This window comes from Amia ocellicauda, chromosome 4, assembly GCF_036373705.1.
Source record: "Amia ocellicauda isolate fAmiCal2 chromosome 4, fAmiCal2.hap1, whole genome shotgun sequence".
NCBI classification, from domain to species: Eukaryota; Metazoa; Chordata; class Actinopteri; order Amiiformes; family Amiidae; genus Amia; species Amia ocellicauda.
The window spans coordinates 18,452,514-18,475,776 of NC_089853.1; the positions used below are offsets into that span (position 1 = coordinate 18,452,514).

General features: G+C 49.8%; 1 protein-coding gene across 2 annotated transcripts in view; it reads right to left on the bottom strand.

The window, feature by feature from the left end:
- The window catches only part of LOC136747890 (D-glucuronyl C5-epimerase B), a 45,428-nt gene extending 35,290 nt beyond the window's left edge, over window positions 1–10,138 (bottom strand). Inside the window, exon 1 of one of the 2 annotated variants that reach the window (XM_066701202.1) lies at window positions 9,936–10,138. The gene's annotated coding sequence lies outside the window, so the exon portion shown is untranslated. The remainder of the gene's footprint in view (window positions 1–9,935) is intronic. The other variant, XM_066701201.1, reaches the window with a different exon arrangement.
- Window positions 10,139–23,263: the final 13,125 nt, after the last annotated feature.

Here is a 23,263-nt window from a genome sequence, read left to right on the forward strand (position 1 = left end):
GTTTGTTTCTTTAAATTGGTGTGAGAGGCTGTCATCTGAAAGCTGAAATTGAAAAACAATTACAAGGCTTTCAACAGGCCTGCCACTGAGCAGGAGTCAAACAGAAACTAGGCTTTCATCTCAGCAGCCAAACAGTGACAAAAAGAAACAATGGAAAAAAGACAACCAAAATAATAAACAGGCAAGGTAGACATTATCTGCAGATCTGAGTGGGGCCTTGCCCAGGGTTATCCACAAATATCTTTGAACAGGAACCCTGTAATTTAGACTGAGAGCAAGCACACTGTGGTTCTGCCCACCTGGGAATCCCACAGTCTGCCAGCTCCTACAGCCAACACCAGTTACAGGCCTGGGAGTACAGTCAGGCCGTGGGGCAACTCTCATCAAATGACAAATGGCACCTCACCTGACCGGTAGTGTTTGGTTAGACCAGGACCCATAGGGGCACACAGGCTGCCCTACAGGAGCCATTATGGAGTGGCAAGGCAGGGAGGTGAGCCATGCTGCTGCAGCAGTCGCAAGCGGGACCCCAGCCAGCCTCCCCAAACAGAGAGGGCATTCTCCATCCCAAGCTGGGTATAAGTCTCCTTTCATAAACGGGGCCTGCTCTTTTCTGGAAGGGAAATGAAAGGTAATTTGCAGGACCAACAGGGTGTTTTATCACTCAAGGCATCCTTGAGGGGAAAATGGTAATTTCTTCCCAAAGGAGGAAGAGAAACAGATTAAAGATTTGCTCTTTATGTGGTTTAAAGGAGAACTCCGGGCACCGAGTTGTAAAGAGGGCCATTAAAAGGATTAAATGGAGACATAAGGGTTCAGGAGGCAGCTCAGAAAGGCAGGGGTGGAGAGAGGACCCAGCGGCCAATCAGCTCAGATTAGACCCCCTGACTGGCTCCGACACAGCTGCGCTCTTCCATACCACGAGCTTTCTCGCACTTCTCGGAACAGTGCAGGCCTTTCACAGCGACACGTGAGGCGGACCTCTGGGCCTCAGCCACCGAAAGACCAGCGGGAACTGGGTCAGCTGTGTGCATGCGAGCAGCAACTGCTTCATTTTCAGAATGCACGGCAATCAGCCAATGTAAACAAGCAAAGGGACGGCCATCCATAGAAGTGAAGTGGGTTTTGTCCCCCGGCCCCCCCACACACTTTTAATACATAAATGTCATTTTTTATTTTTCAAAACAGCCAGACTGCAGGACTCCAGCAGCACGGTATGACTCTGCCCATCTCTGGACGGGAAGCTCACACAGAGACAGAACTGAATGCTACTGTATTTCTCCACAAACACACTCTGGTGGGGCATCACAGAGGCCAGCCAGTGTTTTGACATTGGTCCTGGAAGCATCTCTGAGCGTGAAGGGCATAAACGAAAGAGAGGGAGGAGAGGGGGCGAGCTCTCTGGCCTGGGGAGGAAGAAGCTGGGGAGAGCTGTAGTGGAAAAACACAAAGCAACAGAGAGTGAGCACTCTGGATGGCTTGGCAGTGCTATCCTCGATCAGTAACCACAGTCTTTAATTGCCCTGAGGTTAGGAAGCACAGCCACAAAATCTGATAAGGGCGTCCACTGCGGATAAAACAGCCTCTTTAATGTGGTCACAGTGTCAGCAACCCCCTGCTGCAGCAGGGATTAAAGACTCCGAAGCGAGGCAGCGGTTCAGCGGGATCTGGGGAAATCTGGCACCCTGCTGGAGAAACGGGCAGACACACACAGGCCCCTGAGAGAGGAGGGGTGCTGGTTTGCTACACTACATTCCTCAGCAATTGTGCCTTCAGGCTGAGACTGCCTGGGTTGAGCCCCGTCATACTGGAGATACAGGCTGCAGGACACAAACTTCTTTCCCGCATTTCTCACATGGGAGATGGAATAATAAATGGAGAAATGACTGCAGGGATGACAGCTGGGATGCTTCTTCCCTCGTTACAGAAGGACAGAATCGGCACATCAAGAACACAGCTCCTACGCATTGGCAAGATCTATCACATGACTGTCGGAATTTTTGTCCCAACCAAAGAATATTAAAATCATTTCTGAACTGGCCCGGAACAGATTCACCAAATTACATTTCAAACAAGTAAGATGCTTTGAACGGACTCTCTTTCCGTTTCATTTGATTTTATTTTAATCAGAGCAGAAAATCAGAAGCAGAAGCCACTTTTGAGAACTCAATAGCAGATAAACATTTGCTGAGATGGTGATTTCTGAAGTTTCTGGATGTGAAGTTGCTGTGAAGATAGAGTGCCAGACTGATAACAGGCTGCCCTGCACACTGTCAGCCGCTGTAGGGCCTCTGTCAGGGCTGCGCTCGTTACATCTCTCTCAGGGTCGGAGAGACAGGGGTCACATTGCTTTGTATCCACTGAAGCTGGGAGTGCAGCTGCTGCCACGGAGGGCCGGTCTGTCAGGGAGGTCCAACACCTGAACAGGTAGTGAACGGAGAATCACAGCCGGCCATCGAGGGGGAACGGGCTGCAGGAGCTCAAAACCATGGTCACATCACAGTAAAATAAAGACAGATAAATAACTGCCAAAACAGCTGAAAAGCACAGGAGGAGGGTTGTGCGTCGACTCCAGTGTACAGGACAAGGGGCTCAAGTTAGAGACTCAACTCGACTGCTACCAAACTAACAGCCCATGCAGCCCCAGGGGCAGGACCACAGTGATGTCTCTCAGCAGACCAGTACATAGACCCAGACAGGTCCACCCACACCTGCAGAACTGCCCTGCTAACCTCCGTGTGGCGCCGGCTCGGCTTTCAGCAGCTCCTCTCCTTCAGAAGCAGCAGCACCAGAGTGGTATTGATTGCGAGCCGAGAGCAGCGGCGCTGCAAAAGTTTCACTGGCTGCCAGTCCTATTGATCGAGAAAAGTCTCCGATCCATCACAGCCCTTCATATGGGGAGGAGTTTTCTCCAAACCCCCTGCAAAAAGACAACATATTTTGCCACTTTTGTGCCGCTTGAACAGCCCAGGGAGCAGAACCCCACATTTCTCCCCACTCAGAGACGGCGAACAGGAGAGACAGCCAGTGTGCTGTCGCTGGTTAAGCGGCCCAGGGGCTCAATGAAAGCTTAATTACTGGAGCCACAGCCAGGCAGGAGGCAGGCCGGATGCGTCCTGTGTTAGAGGCACAGCAGGTTCAGTTCCTGCTTTAAACCGTTCCTGTACACAGCGGGGAGCCTATCAGTACGCAAAGCTCCCAATATCAAAGACAAAACCTGAGCTTGGTTTAGGTATTTTTTGCACCACATATACTGTGCGAGTTGCCAGACTCCGATTTCCTTCTGTACAGCTGAATAAGGGCTTTCAAACAAAGCATCCTGTAGCCTCTTTATACATTATATACTCTGTTACATTAAGAACAAGACAAATAGATTACAACAGGTCGTGGTTGCTAAGACAACAGGTATATTCTCGTTTTTTATTTGGCAGCGTGAAGACAGTGACAAGGCAAGGGCAGGCGTGCTGTGTACAGTGCAGAACAGCGCTGTGCACGGCCCGCAGGCTACAGCATACACACACGGCATGGCGTAGAACTCTGCATCACACGACATTCCGGAGAGCGATGCAGCGCTCTGAGAATTCCGGATTGGCGCTGAAGGGGTCGGGGGTCAGTCCTTGAGAGTTGAGACATGAGAGTTAAATGGGGGACAGTTCCTTAAGGCAACTCAGGACTGCAGAGTATTATTATTATTAATAATATTATTATTATCACCCAGTTTAAGGCAATCATGAATAAAGCTTGATGTCATTGTATTAAAAATGGCCTTTGTTTTCAGACTCATTGAAATCCTAATCGCCGCTCCAGATTTAATGGGGTGTCTTTTGTGCAGCACACAGAAACAACATGCTATCAACAAACCAGCTTCACACCTTGGCACCCAAATTTGTAATTAGTAATAAATAAATAAATAAATCACACACGCATCTTAATTAAAACTCTTCTCAAACCTCGGCCATGTCCCAGAGGCATTAACTTGAGTTAATAAAGTAAGGGCAAAACTGTGAGCATCTTACAATTTGAGGCAGGTGAAAGAGCTTGTGATTAGAAGCAACTGTTTAATTATGTTTTGATAGCATTTCTTTTATGTGCTTTAAATAGTTTCTTTGGAATGCAGATTAGTTATTACTGGCGCAATTTGTGTGGCAGTTCAGGGAATTACTGTCCTAATGAGGCTGGAATTTAAATGAAATGCTCATAGAAACAGATTTCCATACAACCTTGTATCCTTCACAAAATAGATTTAAAAATAAATAACTTGAAATATTTTCTACTTCAAATGTAAAACTAACCAAACAAACTAGAGACTCATCCTCAAGTGTAACGCAACGCCATTCTGCTCCAGCACAGAGAGGGAGAAATGCAGGCTTTACGTTTGCTATGCTGTAACGCAAGACCAGGAAATGAGTAGTGCAGAGAGACAGGATTCTCAAATGCATCAAGACAAAAGGAATAGATTAACCCAAGAGCTGAAGGCTACACTGTATTGATCTGCAAGTAAACCTTGCAGCCTGACCTCTGAAGGGCTGAGATGGACTCCATTTGAAGTGGAGATTTTTAACTTAATTTTGAACCTGGCACACACAGCCAGGCTTCCTGTTGGTGGGACCTGGGGACTTCCTCACCTCCCACAACCACAACAAGTACCGGATAGGCCCTGGAGCACACTCCACTGGCAGAATACCAGCAGGATGGCCTAAATATCTGCCACAACCAGGCTGGCCCACAGGTACAGAGAAGGGGTGCTGGTGCGAGAGCCACTCTGTCGCCTGGTGCCCACGAGAGGCTCTACAGTGGAGATGATGATCTGTGTCGGCTGCACACAGGAGAGTGCTGACCGACTGCCCTGCAATAGCTGCAACAGCCTGGCTCACTCATGCAGTAGACCATGTGATCCTTAACCTCGGGGGTCATGGGATAGAGCTTTGCGATTGGCACGCAACTGCCGTTGCTGCCATCGAAGACTCGGAAGCCCACCTCCCCTGGCTGCTCACTGGAAAGCAGACAGCAACTGCACCACAACCCACCATAGCCGTCACCCTGCACAGCAGACCAGAGATTAGGACTCAGTTGCTGTGGCAGGCTGCAGCTCTGCCTTCGGGCCTCTGCCTCCTCTGTAGAGCCACAGGGGCTGAGTGACCCAGCAATACAGGAGACACAGGCAGGTCTTCCATGCAAGACAATTATATTTCATTACCAGAAAAAATAATAACACAAAATAAGAATTTATTTCTAAACCAAAGATGAACTGGCGGCTTGGCCCTACAGTGGTTGTCTTTTTCCTATTGCATCATGTGTCTGATCCAGAGGCACTGCAAGAAACATCTGAAGGAGTCGGACAGGTACTGCAGCTAACGGGGACAAGAAATGAGGGAGGACGAGGTGAGCAAGTCAGTCTCAGCCAGTAACTCTTCTCTCTCTAGCAAAGGCGGCAGCAGGAGCAGCATCTGCAAGCGGCACTAAATCAGCCTTCGTTTCATACTTTACTTGTGACATTCTTTCCCCAAATTGCACTGGGCAGATAGCAAGCACGAGAGCGAGAGCACAAGAGTTTTGGTTTCTTATTATGAAATTAATTAATATAAAGCCTGACGGATTTCTCTTTGACCAGGTCTCTCTCAAGGACAGAGGGGAGGGGGAAAGAGAAAGAGGGAGGCAGGGAGGGAGACGTAGTGCATTTCACAGCCTGGCACACACTCTGAGATAAAATGACTGGATGAAGTTATGGGCTCAAGGACAGGCCTACTAAAAGTTTTACAGTAGAGATAAAATAAATGTTTATCTGTATGGTATTTGCACAGCTCTACACCTCCTGAAGAACATGTAGAGCAATAAAATTTGCAGCAGCAAAGCACCACGAGTCAGTATGGAGGCATGTGCAAGACCCTCCTAGAACCTGATTTTCCATTTGCTTAGGCTATTTGTTATTATTAACTCATTCATATAAATTTTTAAGCTGTGCACAAGGCTGCCTACAACTCAAAGCTCACTCTACTGAGATACTGCAGAGCTGACAGGTTGGGGAGAAAACTGTCTCTGGAGTCAAAGCACAAGCCTGTGTTTCAGGACTACACCCTCACAGCCTGGGGTGAGATGGAGAGAGAGAGAGAGAGAGAGAGAGAGAGAGAGAGAGAACCATCAGCTTTACAGTAGCATGTGTAGCCACACCCAGCGCCCCCGGGGCTGAGCACCCCGCCTCTGAGGCCTCCGTCACGCTACTCCGCGCGGAGAGATAACACCAGGATCCCAGCCTTGGCAACGCAACTCGGTGTGTCACAACTTCAAGATAAGAGCTTCCACAGCGGATCTCATGCATGGAGAAACACATCCGGCTCAGCGTGCATCAAGAGTAAGCAAAAGGAAGGAGAGAAAGAAAGAGTGAGAGAGGGAGTGGGTAAGGCCAGCCACGGGGAGTGGTGCATGGTCTGAACACGGCACATTCACCACCTCCCTAACGCTGCCAAGCACAAGGGCAGTTCTTACATATAAACCCACCAGCAAGTTCATAATTCGGCATCAACAGCTTGGTTAATATACACCCACGCATGGCCACTGGTGTACCTTACACTGGGGTCTTACTTATAAGAGTCATTGCATCTCAAAGTATGCCACTGAGCCATCCCATGCCAGAGGCACCACTGACAGGCCTGCTGTCTGAGAACCAATACCCTCTTTCCACACGGAAAGAAACACAGAAAAGGGAAATAAGTGATTAAGCAGGGAAATATAAACACCGAAATAATAATTCAGCACTTCGGTTGTGTTTAAAAGGCAATGCTGGCAGCTAATGTGCACTGATTCCTGGACTGCTATTCAGACGCCTAATGCATCCAGCTTCCTCTCTCTCAAATTCATATCAATAGTGAAATATTACTCATAGATTATAGTACAAATTTTGAAATTGCGCTATAAAAAGATGACTTTGTTCGGGAGGAGAGAGAGAGAGAGAGAGAGAGAGAGAGAGAGAGAGAGAGAGAGATGAGAGAGGGAAAAAGTCCTTTAATAGCTCGTGTCACCATGCCAGCCCTGTGTGTTAATAGACCGAGAGAAGAAGATGCATAGGCCTATATACCACACTTTCACAAAGGATGAATGGGAGAGACCTGGCTATGAGGGGGCAGGATTAGACACAGGTTTCATTTGTAAATGTTCTTCAAACATGTTTACGATTGATTTTGCCCGCATTCATCAAGGCCAGATCTAACCACAGCTCTCCCCCTTCCATCCAAATATAATCAACCGCGCTCCTCTGTCAAGGAGACAGTTCTCAGTTCTAAAGGAAGGTGGGGGGGGGTTACGCACAGGTGAGTCTGAAGAGGTGTGTGAGGGAGGGATACTTATTGGAGGATGATTAAAACGGTGTCACATTGAGGTGCAGGGGTAACTGTAATCCGAACATTTTTAAGTGCATCTGCCCCCCAGGCTGATCCTGCCACTCTGATCAGATCCAGCGCTGCTCCGAGCCGCCCCTTCCCGCTGGAAGCAGCCCCCGCCTGCCGGAGGAGCGCGTCTGTGCTGCCGCCGCTCAGCTGTGATAACAAGGCCCCTTGACAAGCACACGGGAACGGAGCCCTGTAAACACCCTCGTAACCCGCCTCTTAAACACAGATTAGTGTCACAGCAGCTTAATCCCGCCGCAGTGTCAAAAAGTTTAGAGAGCAAGACGATTTTGTTAAACAAAGCGCTCCTTCTAGGGAGGAAAAACAACAACAACAACAACAACACAAAAAAAACGGGTCAGGTGGCGGGATCTATTATTTAAGTGCGGTAATGCACCCTGCGGCAGTCTCAGACAAGCAAGGGTAATTAGAGTCACGGCAGGGCGCCCCAGTTGACAGCGGGCTTCTTACAGAGATCACATTAGGGTAACATTCGCTGCTCTCCTTAGCCTGCAGGTCTGAGGCTGGTTTGTACGAGGAGCAGTCAGGGCTGCAGTCTGGGGCCGACTCTGACATCTACAGAGAGCTGGTCAGCACCATGGCAGAGCTGGCTGTGTGTTAATACCCATCAAAGCCTCAAGCAGGCTTACTAATAACCAGTCCTTCCTTATATATTTTTCGCGTATTAAGTTTATTATTTTGAATTCTAATTCCAACAAAACCACCCCAAAGGCTGAAGACAGAATTTACCATCCAGCGACAGGACAGGACAGGCCACAACAAGCTCAGACAAGGGAGTCCAACACCAGTGGTGAGGAGACCTGTGGAGGAGGCTCGGTGGCAGAGCTCTGTTAGAGGTAACCTTTTCCACTCCCCGCAAGCACCTCGTTTATTTTGCACAGACAGGAAGCTATGTAAACCATGCGCACCCTGAAGGACAGCTGGTCTAAGATTTTACTGCTCTCCACCTGCACAGCTTAAAGGGGGGAGGGTGTACTTGGAGGACAAAAAGTTTACTGAACCACAGAAAAAAGGGAGCAATGGTTTCAAAGATTTGCTTGTTTTCGCCCTATCAGCCCACTCGACCAGCCCTCAACATACACCATGGACTGCCCTTTCCAGTACACTAAAGGAGAGAATTAAACATTTTATAAGCAGTACCATCAATGCAGTGGCCTCCACAAACCTTAGACCCCTCCACTAAGATACTACAGAGTGGCCTGACCGATGCCTGTGCAGCACTTGTGGACCATTCTCTGAAAGTGGCGATAAAGATTCCTTGTCCAGAGCACAGACACATGCACAAAGAAACCCCTACCCACAGACACAAGCACGGGCAGACAGGGAAAACCCAGCCCCGAGATTTCTTTATCGACCATCACCAGCAACCATATCAAGTCGGGAACTGAAGGCAGTGGGTCTTTTTTGTTGGTTTGTTATCTTTCCGTGTCACTTCCACAGCAAAGCAAATCGGTCTGTGCCCTGTGTAGCACAAGGATCTTCTGTGGTGCAGGCGCCCAGGAAACACAATCTCTGCCACACAGACTGACACATTGTCACTACACCCCGGCTTCCTCATGAGACAGGGAACAGTGCAACGCTCTCCCAAAACACAGCACCGGGAAAGCAGACCCTGAGACAGATGCAGACAGCGAGTGAAAGAGCTGCTTTATTTCTCTCAAGGTTGTACCAGCAGCTTGTAAATGGTGTACAAGAGCTGGATTGCCCAATATGTATTGAGAAAGAGCTCCTTAAACAGCAAGGCTCAGACATTGGCATATCAGCTTGTCTGGGTGTCTTGTTTGTCTGGAGAGGGTGGGAAGGCTGAGACTGTCAGACTATCAGGCTACAAACAGCTCAACTTTGGTGCCGATTCCACATAATTAAGTGTAGTGCTGATGAAAATATATTTGTTTTCGCAAAGAGAGATGTACTGAGCGCGCCATGAAGACCGATATTAACCGGGGGACTGTGACTTCTGTCCCCAAAACTGCCAGCAGATGACATGCACGGAGCACAACCGGGGCAACAGTCTGCGCACTAGAGGCAGACCGAACTCAAAAAACAGCAACTACAAAAACACCGCCGGCAGCAGCTCCGCCGCACAGACCCCGCAATGTGTTTTAATACGTCGCCCTGGTGGCAGATTCAGCCCCTGGTCTGAGTATACAATATATTTATCTCTAAGCCTATGGCTGCTACAGCAAGATCTGCAGAAACTCCGCTTAGTTACCCAACTCCTGCAAATGAGGAAGAGGAGAAAGGAAAGGCAATGGAAACAACGTGCAGCTGTAAGCGGGACACGTTATGAGGATCGCACAGCTCTGACAGAGTCCGCTCCATCCGAGTCAGTCCATCTCTCGGCTGCACGGCAGTCAGCGTGCGGTCGCGGCTCCTGCGCGGCTCCACCACTGGGAGCGGCGGACGTGTGCAGATCTGTGCAGATCTGCGGAAATCTGCGCTACGTAAACGCGACCCGTGTGTGTGTGCGGTTTAACTACATGGACACAAACACACTGGCCCTTCTTAGCACTGCAGGAAAACTGGGCAACCCACCTGTGCGCTGGCTCACCGGGCGGGTGTCCTGTTCGCAGCCCCGGCCTGAACCCTGCACGCTACTGGGGGGATGAGAGGCCTGGCAGTGGCGGTCCTCCGAGCCGAGCCTGAGTCTCGCCGTCAGCGCTGTGCGGAGAGGAGCCAGGGTCTCCACACAAACAACACCGCCAGCGCAACGCACAGCCTGCAACCTGCGCCCGCTGCTCTCGCGAGAGACGGGAAGAGGGCGGGAGAACGACTCGGCCAATCGGCGACGGCAAGGGAGGACCCTACTGGCCAATCAGCGAGCGGGAGGCCAACCTTTGTGCCACTACGCCAGCCCAAAGGAGGGTTGTGACTGACGGCGGGGTAGACCAATCAAAGCCCAAAGTCTCGTGTTGGGCGGGCGGTTTTCGGTTGCCAATCAGTGCCTAGTACCTGACGAATGATAGTCACTAAAATAATGTCAAGAAATAAGATTGAATAATAATAACAATTATTATTATTATTATTATTATTATTATTATTATTATTATTATAAGTATGCATGACTGTGTTTTAGGCTTGCTAAAACTGAGTTAAAGGTCTTATTTTTTAAATGCTCTTTAATAAAAGCTAAAAATGTTACAAATGAAAAGCCCTTACTGGCACATCGGTAGGCAACATGAGTCCTCACATCATTCATCTGGACCTCCGAGACCTTCCCCACGTTACCCTTTGTGTCTATAACTCCCTGATACACAAACTTTAAATGTTAAACTTTTCTCTTTATTTTAGCCATGACCTTTTAAAGGTCAGTTTGAAAGGTTTTCCAGAATCATCATCACTATGCAGGCAGTGTGCAATACTGCAGTTGCAGCTGAATGGAATCAATGAGTAGCTGTGGATTACAATAAACGAAACACAACAGCACAAAACAGGAATATAGGCACCCGCTAAAACGGGCTGAGGGCCTGGGGGCAAGAGCAATTCAGTCACTTGCACTGTAAATGTGTCTGGATGTCTGTGTTGTTTTATATGTATCTATTGAGTGTTTGTGTATGTCTGTCTGAGTTGTGTTCACAGTGTTGCACATGTGAAAGCCATTAGCAGGCAGGTGAAATATTGCCAGCTGTGTTGGCCTGTTGCATCACATTCTACTTGGCCCTGCTAAAGTCAGGCCGACTCACTGTGGCTCTGCCGCTTTAAACATACCGATGTTTCCACCCCTGTGTCCCACAGTCCCATATGCCTCAACTCTCAGTAAGACCCCCTGGTACCCCCCTACCCCTGCCCCCCGCCTGAGAACCTTTGTCATGGTGCTGACTCTGTGCCTCCAAAATCCATCACACTCCAAGACACCAAAACCCTCCCTTCCACACCTGCACACATCTGCCCCTATAGTGGCGTGAGTGACCCTGACAGAGAAGAGTAATTTACAGTCTGGTTGTTCTCCACAGCTCAGGAAGCAGGGGACAAGTGTTAGGATATAGGGAGGTATCCTGTGTCAAGTCCTTCTACCAGCCCCACTCCCCCACTCCCCCACACCCACACCCACACCCCGACACCCCCACTGCAGTCTTGCACCAAGTCTGGTTGCTGCTCGCGACAGACCAGCAAGCCGGGGTTAATGATGAGTCCCATTAGCAGGATTGCAATCCGTCAGGCAGGGCAGCGTGACTGCAGGGCTGCGGGTTCCCCCCCCCTGCATCACGGTTGCCTTCACAGTTCATTATTGTGCTGGGAAATGAACACTGCGCTATGGTTTTTCAATTATTAATATTGGCTGCAAATCTATATTGCAATCATGTGCACATTTCATACAGAGCACAGTTGGGGGAGCATTCATCAAGAGGAGCCGAGCCGAGTGTGCCAGGTAGAGCCCGGCCACGCTGTGGAATGCCTAATGCCTGCCAACTCTGCACTGGCCTGCACAGCCCGGCTCACCACCCCACGTCCTGCCCCAGCACCGCGGCTGTGAAGGACCACAACACACACAGTTACAGCATCGCTGCCAGATTTTATCTGGCAAATTAACACTGCAAAGACATACAGAGGAGGGATTTCAAAGACACTTCAGCCCCCATGGGGCACAAATCCGACACTCTCCTTCCAACAGAACACAATAACAGCCTCCCTGATATTACTGCCACTCATCAACGGCTGGCGGAGAGTGTGAGGTGACTGGATAAAACCTGTCCTTAGTCCCCATTAACCTCTCCAGGAGGAGACACATACAGCACAGCACTTCCCAGAGTGCCTCACAGAGTGTGGGAGAGAAAATTAACCATGCTTTACAGGAGCTGAATTTATTCCACAGTAAATCAATGTCTGTAACACATTAACAGTCATGAAATTGCAAAGAAACGTTTAGATCCCCCTGCCCCCCCATTACATTACTTTATTTGCTTATAATCCATGTAAGATCCAGTGCAGTGTTGTGCTGTGGATTGGAAGTAAATCACATATATCTCAAATCAGTCCATAATCCTTGCTGATCCCCAAGTTTGATTAGCCAGTCTTCGGGATTTCCCTGCAGATTGCATTCATTTTTACGTGCCGTGCTGATCACGCTGTTGAACCTTGAAACAGAAATAACATGTTCACTGGCTCCACGCATGACAGCTGCGCATGAAGCAGATGACAACAGGTACAGCTGCTGACCTGCACTGCCCCTGGACTGTGGAAGGGTGGGGCTGTTCCCGGGGGAAAATGTCACAGTGCACTCGCCTGGTGTCCACAGCATGGGTAACTGAAAGCAGAGTATTGTCAACTAACACTGAGAGCTGTGCCATTATGAAAAAGCATATTTTCTTTAATCACCAAACAAACCAACAAAAACAAAAAGAAGCATGTGCGTGTATTTCACCTCAGCAAAAACGTAGACTTTAGGTTTTCAGTTTCATTGCTGGCAGAGAGGGCTCTCCCTCCTTCGTTTCAATTTGAAGTGTAGTGTAGTGAAATGTAGTGTAGTGTAGTGTAATTTAGAGTAGTGTCATGTAGTGTAGTGTAGTGTAGTGTAGTGTAGTGTAGTTGCAGTAGACGCAGTGCTTTTAAGCTGGTCTAAAGCCAGTCTGGAATGAGCTTGTCTGTGTTTGATAGAGGAAGCAGTCCAGACTCGGACTCCACACACGCCCCTCGAGCTGCCGAGACAGGGCCGCAGCTGACCAGCTGATCACCTGCCTCTGAAATCCCCCAGTCGAATGCTGCTCATATACTCAAAGACGACACACGCCTTTGAGTAAAGCAAAACAAAACAAAGAAAAAAAAAAGAAAAAGAAAAGCTGTGGTTTATTGCCCCATTGATTTCTTCGTTATTTATTATTTGCTTGCAGTTGGAGAATCGCAGTGAGAGGGAGCGGGGGAATCAATGGGACTGGATCTGTGATTAGAGGGGGCAATGGAAGAAGAGGGGAGTCGGTGCACTGTGATTAAGCTAATGAACTGGGCGCTCTAATGAGGCTGTGGGTATGGATTTGTTTGGTTATGTACTCAGCGCTCTAGAGACCACGGGAGCTGGCACTGCAGACACAGAGCAGCGGGTCACCAGGCCTGCTGAGCCAGCGATGAGTGAAGTATTTATTTGCCTTTCTCAGGACAGTGGTGTCTCTGCAACAGGCTCCTGTCCACACTGAGGCCTCCACCACTGCCATCATTATGACCCAGCTTATCTGGGCAAAGAGAGCAACCTCTGTGCTCCTCCATGTTCACTGTGAAGAAATACGCGGTATAGAACACACACATTGATTACAGTGCTTTTTACACCAACAGCACCAATATTAACACTTTTTTGAATCGCAATACCATCATACCAAGATCAGGAATTAGGGAATGCCGCTACCTCCGTAGGAACTGAAATGCCGGAGAGTTGAACTGGACAATTCCAGCAGTCTGCCATTTCCGGCTATAACGAGATCAGCACAGTGACTTCCAGCTGCAGCAGACACTCTGACGAGACTGCAGCTGGAAGGCACAGGAGGCGAACACAGACAGATGGGATGGAGGAGACATGCTGGGGCCCACGGTGACACCACTTTGATAAGGGAACTGTAGGTCACAGCCCCTCTGCAGGGCAAGAGGCAGGCAGGCATGCAGGCAGTGACTCAGTCTTTTACAAGCGCTGGTTCACTGGCCCCACTCACAGCTCTCTCACAGGCACCGGTGGAATAGTAATCCCTGCATAAATGGCGCTTTTATAGGATGTTTAAGGAGGTGAAGTAGATTGCAGGAAGTGTGCAGCTGTGCCAAGACCCTGAGGGACGAGTTTACAGGACAGTGCAGCCCTGGCGGCTAGGCCCCCCTCCCCCTTGCCTGTGTTTACATTTCCTAATAAATCCTGTCTACCCCCCTTCACGGGTGACTGAGAAAGAGTGCATTAATCTCTTCATCTAGGTGTGTGTCTGCTTACGCTTGTTGACCTGAAGGCATCTGCACAAATGTCGTCCAGCGCAGAAGAAAAGTTTTCTCTGGCTTGGACTGATGGGGAGGGCTGGATGTGTCTCTACTTACAGCAGCTGTGGCTGTGCATGTGTTCCAATGATTGCGATTTTGTGCATGTGTATGTGTAGGTGTGTATACGTTTGTGTGTGTGTGTGTGTGTGTGTGTGTGTGTATGTGTGTGTGTGCGAGAGTGACTGACAGAATACACTGCAGCGTGTACTGAAGGTTCTGTACTGAGAGTGCAGACCACTGTGGGGTGAGGCCGGTGGGGACTGTGGGCCAAGTCCCTGGCAGCGCTGGTTTGAAAGGACAGGAAGAGGACGACAACATGGAGCGGAGGAACGGGGTGCAGCACTGAGGCCCTCGTCCGGAGCTGCGGGAGATTGAGCCCTGTGCCCAAATAACCAATTATCCCAAACACCGGGGGTGCAGCCTAGCGACCACTCCCAACTCTCCAAAGGTCTCCTCAGGAGACTCGTTAACCCAACAGGAATTAGCTTAATTAGGCAAAGGAATGTAACGCCAGGCTCTTCTGCCTGGAACCTGAGGAACTGGGCATGTGAGGGTGGGGGCAGTCTGAGGGGCATGAGCACAGGAGTCTGTTTTTTTTGTTGCTGTTTTCTCTGGTTTGTGTTTTTGCCTCGTCCCCAGCACACACAGGCGGGAGGACGGTGACAGCCCCCGCCGCAGGTCGCAGCATCGAGGGAGCCATCGCCATGCAGCACCCGGGCAAACCGACAGGTTGCCACATTATCATCTGCCTGTTTGCCTCAGATAAGAGTCTCATCTCTCAGGGTACAGGGCAGTCCAGAACCCCCACAGAGCCTGTTCTACTGCTACTGCTCTTGGTCTGCTGCTGTGGTTTGGGTTCAGCCTGACAGAAGCAGGAACAGGGCCCCCGAAGATACAGAGTCTTGTGGATTTTACTCCCAGCTGAGTGCTCATTCACATAATTGTGTGATTGCTTTACTTAATTGCATCGTTTTTCGTTAATTGGTGTTCAGTCCTGCGCACAGCCGCATCCTTCCAGTTACTCGCAATTAAAAGCCGATCAGAGAGATGTCATCAGCAGATCGGCAGAGCAGCGCTGTAGGAGCCCAGCTGAGTGCTGACTTCAGTAACAGAGACAGTTTGAGAACCAGAAGACAGCGAGACTCCAGGGCTTGGACTGGGACACTACAGCGGCCCAGACCCTCCACAACAGGGGGGATGTGTGTTTGCTGTTGTGTGTGTATCTGTCAGTCAGAGTGAAAACTGAATATCTTGGCAGAGGGAGCCATAGCTTAGACAGTGGTTGGAGCCCCAGAGGTCTGACTGCTATGCCTGCACATGCGTCTGAGCCTGCAGAGTTGACACACTGGTGTGTGTTAACAACAGAGGAAGTCTTGAGTGCTGCTCCCTCGCTTCCTCCCACGCTCCCTCACTCCCTTGCTTCTGTCTGCTAATCCTCCTCGCGCTTCCAGCGCGGCCCTGCAGGGAGCAGCTCACAGCCTGGGTCCCAGCGTTGCTGACCCCGAACCCGTGCTCAGAAAGCACACCTGTGTCCCAGGTTAATTGGTAGAAGACCGGCAGGGAAATGTTAGGGATTTAGCCTTGGCTGTTTATCACGGAGAGTTAAAAACTATAATCCTCCAAGATGATTCACTCTCTAATCTTTTCTTCTTTTCTTTCTTTCACTGCAAATGAATCACAAGCAGAAGCTAGAGTAAGAGGAGGGGAGTTGGGGGGGGACAGTTCAGAAGCATTTATTGTGAGAGAAGCAGATGGTATCTCTCTGCCTCTCTGATGGAGCTGCTGGGCGCGGGTGGCAGTGTTGAGGGCACAGCCGTGGCGTTGGCTGCCGTTAGCCGCCTATCTGTACATGACAACTGACTGCGAGAGATAATGCGCACATGCCACCCCGTGCCGCCCTGAGCGAGCGTTTGATGCTGGCCGATTTTGCATTCAGAGGAAGTTTCTCGAATATTCTGTCTTTGGGGAAGTGAGGCAGCGCGCAGCTTTAATGTGCCTCTCTCAGTATCTGATGTTAACCTTTGTACGGAGAGAGCCGTCAGCGCTGTGAGGAATGCGAGATCTCAACTGTGATAGAGATTTTCAGGGAAAAAAACAAAACAACAACAAAAAACTTTCTTCTGCTTTATCTGGAGCTGAAGAGTTTTATTTATTTATTTATTTATTCTTTTGCTGAAAGGTTTTTCAAACTGTAGGAGATGAGCTTCAATATGGCTCCAACAGCCTGTCATCTTCTTTCCTGATTATGTATCTTGTGTCCAAAGTGTGCGCCAACCCATCTCACCATCTGAGAACAGGTGTTTAAGTTGAGCTCCTGCTCATTTAAGACTCACACAGGAGAGGGACAAGACCATCCTGCCAGGCTGTCCATCATTACAGAGTCAGTGGGTCGGGGCAGAGGCGTGATGGCCTTCCTGAACTGGCACACAGAGAGTCTGTGCGGGAGGATCTGACAGCCCTCCGCCTCCCGGATAGTCTATCTTTGCGCAGTGCTCCTCCCACTCCAGGTGGGAATAGGAGGATGTATTATTATGGTGGCCTGTGAATGCTGTTTCACACTGCGAAGGCTACCAGGAAACAATGCTGTTACTCCTGGCTCTCACATCCCAAACTGTCCTTCCAGATGCCCCCATGGGCAGAGAGCAGTCCCCCAGCTACCTCAACACACACCACAGGGACCACAGTCAGTAGCACACCATCTCTGCCTCTCAACATCCTTCCCCTTCCTGTGATATCCCCTGCAGCCTAGCCCTAATGCATGCTGACAGGGAGGCCGAGCCCAGTGATCCGAACAGACACTCACAAGCAGCAGCAGCTCAGTGCGAAGACTTAATCAGGACTGGAGGAGGAAGCAGGTGCCGAGAGACCAGAGACTGGGCGTACATGTGGGTATGGGTTGTGCAAACAAACAAGCACATAAATAGATCTCTGTAAATAAGGAAACATTGCGACCGACTGGCTATGTAATCCTCAGTGCAACACACTTAGTGCGTCTCCCACCTGTCAGCAGGTGTGTGGGGTTGACAGGGCCCTGGGCAGACGGCAGCTCTACCATACTGCTTACTCTCACTGTACGGCTCCCAGTTCTGCCACCATCACCGCCCACTCAGTGCCTGACAGGTGGGGGGGTGTTTTCATTGGATCTGGGTAGCTGTCAGGATACACATTGCTGAGCTCAGCAGGGTTCGCTGCGCCTCTGTTCTCACTTCTATTACAACACAGGAGCCACACTCCCAAACACAGGTGGGCGCAGGTGTTGATAGTAGGGTTTGACTTTTATCCATGTGACCTCCTGGCCATTCACACACTGTTTGTCTGTGTGTGTGTGGGTTTGACACTCGCCCTGGCACTCGCTGTGCGCCGCTGGGCTGGAGAAGAGAGAAAGTCATTGAGCGACAGTGCAGGCTGTGCTCCTCACGCTCCTTAATGGAAATTATGCAAATGCTGATTGGCCATGAAAATTATAACTTGGGAAGCCATGCAAATGAAGAGAAGCCTCCGTGAATAGCTAGAGGATAATTACATTCACCTCCATACAGGGTCTGTCGTATTAAAGACCCCGACAGCTCATCCATTACCACACTGTGAAAAAAGGAACAAATCTAAAGGATTTCCTCATGCAAAATGGGATCAGGAGGAATTGAAAGCAGAGGCCAGAGTCACATCCTGTCCCAGCACTGGAATCAGAGCACACAACCACATCTGGGGAAATGAAAGCGGGATCAATCCGGCTGCTCTGCCAGGAGGAGGAGGTAAAGTACACCCAGTGCACAGAGAGGGCAGGAGGCATGGGAGTGTGGTGAAGGCAATGTGTGGTAGAGGTGCACAGTTACCAGGCTAATGGAGTGTGCTGCTACACGGGGTTAATCGCACTGGGGAGCAGGAACCACCCTGCTAATCCTCAACCCAGCCCTGACCCCGATCTTCTTACACACACACACACACACACACACACACACACACACACACAGATACACAAATACACACACACACCGTGACATACACAAACATACCTGATACACACACACACCCTGACATACATTCACGTATACACACACACACACACACACACACGCCGACATACAATAACTGACTGAAACCCTGGCGCGCACATCGAGGTCTCTGTCAGCACAGTCCTGATACCAAGGCAGCATTGACTTTACCATTATATCTTAAACTGCACTTAATATTGCATGAAAAGCATTAGGGATAAATGAAGCAAATAAAGTCTCTGTGTATTTCCTTCCCATGAGGGATGTGTTCATCTCAGAGCACAGTGGGACCCTCCACACGACACAGGGAAAAAGTGGGGGAAACAAAAGTCAAGACCTGATAGAGGAGGGGAGGGAGGGAGGGAGAGAGACACGCCCCTTCCCTCGCTGAAGAGTCTGCCCCACCAGGCCGCCTCCCAGCTGACCAGGGGTAACTGATGCGTTTGGAGGTGTGAACTGCACTGCAATATTACATGTCAGTTTGGAAAAACACAAAAGTGGAGAAATTGCTTTTTGATTTGAAGTTAAGTTCGTGGAAGAGGAAGACCCAAGAAATCTCCCTGCTGGCTCCAGATTTCTGTGTGAGTGTGTGTGTCTTGTGTGTGTATGTGTTTCCAGTAGTATGGGGCAGCACAGTTATCCCCCCTGCTGCAGTGACAGCGCCCCACCCGCAGCGAAACCTGGCTATAAATACCTCTCCCTCCCAGCATGCCCAGCACTGAGGTGGGGGCCATCTCCACAGAGCAAGAATGGCATTTCAGTGAAGGAGCCCTGGATCCCTGAATAATTTATATCAACATCTTCCTCAGGAAAAAATCTCTCTGATGAGCTGAGAGGAAACAACATCTGACTGGCCCAAGGTGGAGGAGTAGGGTAGGGGGAGGCTTCATTAATTTTGTATGGCGTGTGTGCGGCTCCGTGTTCATCCTGCGAGGTGTGACCTTGGTGCCGCCCTTGCCCCCCCGCCCTGGGCTCTTTCTTGCCATCTGTCTGGTCTCAGGACAATTGCAACACACACATGCAGTCCCAGCATAGGGCTGCCTCACCAACAGCCTGTCACACTGCACTGTTGCTTTTCCCCACTAGGGGGTGATCAAACCACACTCACCACCCTGCTAGACTGCCAACAGCAAGACAGCTGCCGCCCCACCCCAGCACACTGCAGTACCTGTCCTGGGCAGCCCTCTGTGATGGTGTGACACAGGCAGGACCCTCCCTCTGACACAGGGTGTGGGTGTCAGATTGCCTAAGACTGGCCCAATCAATCAACATTAATAATGAATTACAGCTGTGTTTGTTGGCAGCTGTAAACACTCCTGCCATTTCCCTCCCCATCTTTCTCTCTCTCTCTCTCTCTCTGTCTTTCTCTCACTCTCTCTCTCCTTGGCAGCAGCACCCACTCAAGGACAAGCAGATATCTGCACTCCTGACTATAGACCACCTTGATGAATGGTAGCAGGCTCTTTAAATACCTCTCCACAAACACTACAGCCCTCTCCACAGACACTACAGCCCTCTCCACAGACACAACAGTCCTCTCCACAAACACTACAGTCCTCTCCACAAACACTACAGCCGTCTCCACAGACACTACATCCTCTCCACAGACACTACAGCCTCTCCACAGACACTATAGCCCTTTCCACATACACTACAACCCTCTCCACAGACACTATAACCCTCTCCACAGACACTGCAGCCTCTCCACAGACACTACAGCCATATGTACAGACACTACAGCCCTCTCCACAGACACTGCAGCCTCTCCACAGACACTCTACAGTCCTCTCCACAAACACTACAGCCATCTCTACAGACACTACAGCCCTCTCCACAGACACTACAGTCCTCTCCACAGACACAACATCCTCACCACAGACACTACAGCCCTCTCCACAGACACTACAGCCATATCTACAGACACTACAGCCATATCTAAAGACACTACAGCCTCTCCACAGACACTACAGCCATATCTATAGACACCACAGCCCTCTCCACACACACTACATCCTCACCACAGATACTGCACCTTCATCTCAGACACTACAGCCATATCTACAGATACTACAGCCCTCTCCAAAGACACTACAGCCCTCTCCACAGACACTATAGCCCTCTCCACAGACACTACAGCCCTCTCCACAGACACTACAGTCCTCTCCACTGACACTACAGCCCTCTCCACAGACACTACAGTCCTCTCCACAGACACAACATCCTCTCCACAGACACTACATCCTCACCACAGACACTACAGCCATATCTACAGAAACTACATCCTCACCACAGATACTGCAGCTTCATCTCAGACACTACAGCCATATCTACAAACACTACAGTCCTCTCCACAAACACTACATCCTCACAATAGACACTACATCCTCTCCACAGACACTACAGCTTCACCACAGACACTACAGCTTCACCACAGACACTACACCCTCGCCACAGACACTACAGCCTCTTCACAGACACTACAGCCATCTTCACAGACACTACAGTCCTCTCCACAGACACTAGTCCTCTCCACAGACACTACAGCCTTTCCACATACACTACAACCCTCTCCACAGACATTACAGCTTCTTCACAGTCATTATAGCCCTCTGCACAGACACTACAGACCTCTTCACAGACGCTACATCCTCTCCACAGACACTACAGCCTCTCCACAGACACTACATCCTCACCATAGACACTAAAGCCCTCTGCACAGACACTACAGCCCTCTTCATAGACACTACAGTCCTCTCCACAGACACTACAGCCTCTCAACAGACATTACAGCTTCTTCACAGTCACTACAGCCCTTTGCACAGACACTACACCCCTCTCCACAGACACTACAGCCCTCTCCACAGACACTGCATCCTCACCATAGACACTACAGCTTCACCACAGACACTACAGCCATATCTACAGACACTACAGCCTCTCCACAGACACTACATCCTCACCACAGATACTATGGCTTCACCACAGACACTACAGCCATATCTACAGCCACTACAGCCCTCTCCACAGACACTACAGTCCTCTCCACAAACACTACATCCTCTCCACAGACACTACAGCCTCGCCACAGACACTACAGCTTCACCACAGACACTACAGCCATATCTACAGACACTACAGCCTCGCCACAGACACTACATCCTCTCCACAGACACTACAGCCATATCTACAGACACTACAGCCTCGCCACAGACACTACAGTCCTCTCCACAAACACTACATCCTCTCCACAGACACTACAGCCTCGCCACAGACACTACAGCTTCACCACAGACACTACAGCCATATCTACAGACACTACAGCCTCACTCACTCACTACAGATGGTAAATGTTGGCAAGGGTTGCCTTGATGCTACACTTGATGAATCATTTACAAATTCAATGCAGTGTTCTGCTTTCTTTTCCCACAGTCCATTGAGTAGACAGGGAGATTCCAAGGCCAGATTCACTGTGACACAGCTGTCAAGGTCTCCCCGTCTCACTGGCCCATCTCTGCTCACGTCTCTGTGAGAAGTGGGCTTTGGAGACTTCTCCACTGGAAACCAAGGTCCCAGTCCCCACCACCGTAGACACAGTGCAGACATCACTCAGCACAGCCTCCACTCTCCTGCAGCGCAGAGCCGGGTGCAGTCAGCACTTCTGTGTGAGAAAAGTCATTTAGGGTGATATAAATCTACCTAATAGAGCGATTTAGCAGCAATATTTGTTTAGCTGAGTAATTGCTCCCGTGTCGGTCATTTGCAAGACAGATGTTCTAAATACCTCCAGAACACTCCTCTACGACAGGCTGGTCTCTGCACTGAGTGAACGCTAATGTGCGGGGGATTGATTGATTTATTTATTGCTGTATTTATTTATTCGTACAGTTCTGGCTCTGCCAGTGCAGTACTGCACAGCTGCTAGCCCACTTCCCACGTGGCATCCCTGCAGCAGTGAGGAAGACTGTGACACTCCACCGGGGGGCTGTGACATGCCCCACGGTCACATGATGCAAACACACACTCCAGCTGCCCTGCTGACCTGTCCACCTTTCCACTGCCTTATATTCAAATTACTAAACAGCCTGCAGCCCCAGTACCCTGTGCTGCCGTGTCAGCCGGCCGGTCCATGTCGCCCTCCTCCTGGGTCTGAATGAGCCGGCAGCTGTGCGCTCTCTTCTGAACAGCAGGAACTCCTGTGCCCTCTGTCTCCTGGCCTCCTCCTGCAGGCCCTGTCTGAGGGGTCTAGAGCAGTGACTTCACACTGTGAAAACAAACCCCTGTCTCTCGCTGACTGTGGCAGGAGCACCTAGAGGCGCTGGAAGCCACCGCAGGGTGAGCGGAGGGTATGTTTACAGCAGTAAGCCTGCATGTTAATGGGGCAATTTCCCCTGGTTTGCCTGTTGTTATTCTACACATTTTCACAGCTCAGCCGTGCTTTTCTATGGTGTGTATCATGATTTTTTATTCTGTACCTGTCCACACTTTACTGTCATTTCACTTTGATTTCCTACAGTTTACTGTGGATTAACACTGGTTATACTACAGGACATATCATAGGGGTTAACAGGGGAAGCCAGGGGTAGACTTCCCACAGAGTAGAGCAACAGCCATGTCCACTAGAAGCTGTGTGTGTGTATTGTGTGAAACATCTATTAATTATCCTTTCACATGAGGTTCTTGGCGCTGCCAGGTAGGCTGCTAAGCAGTGCAATCTGTTATCTAACACTGTTTGTAACAAGTTAATCTCTCCCAACATTATCTCAATATCTTAAGATAACACAGGAACCTGTGAAACACACATGGCATGTGATTTCGCCCCAGAGCAGTAATGTGAGAGATGTGACTTTTCCGGGAGTCTTTTCCGCCCCCTTGTGTTGAGACCATGTTACTGCTACCCCTCCGAAAAAACGAGGCTATTGACAGAGA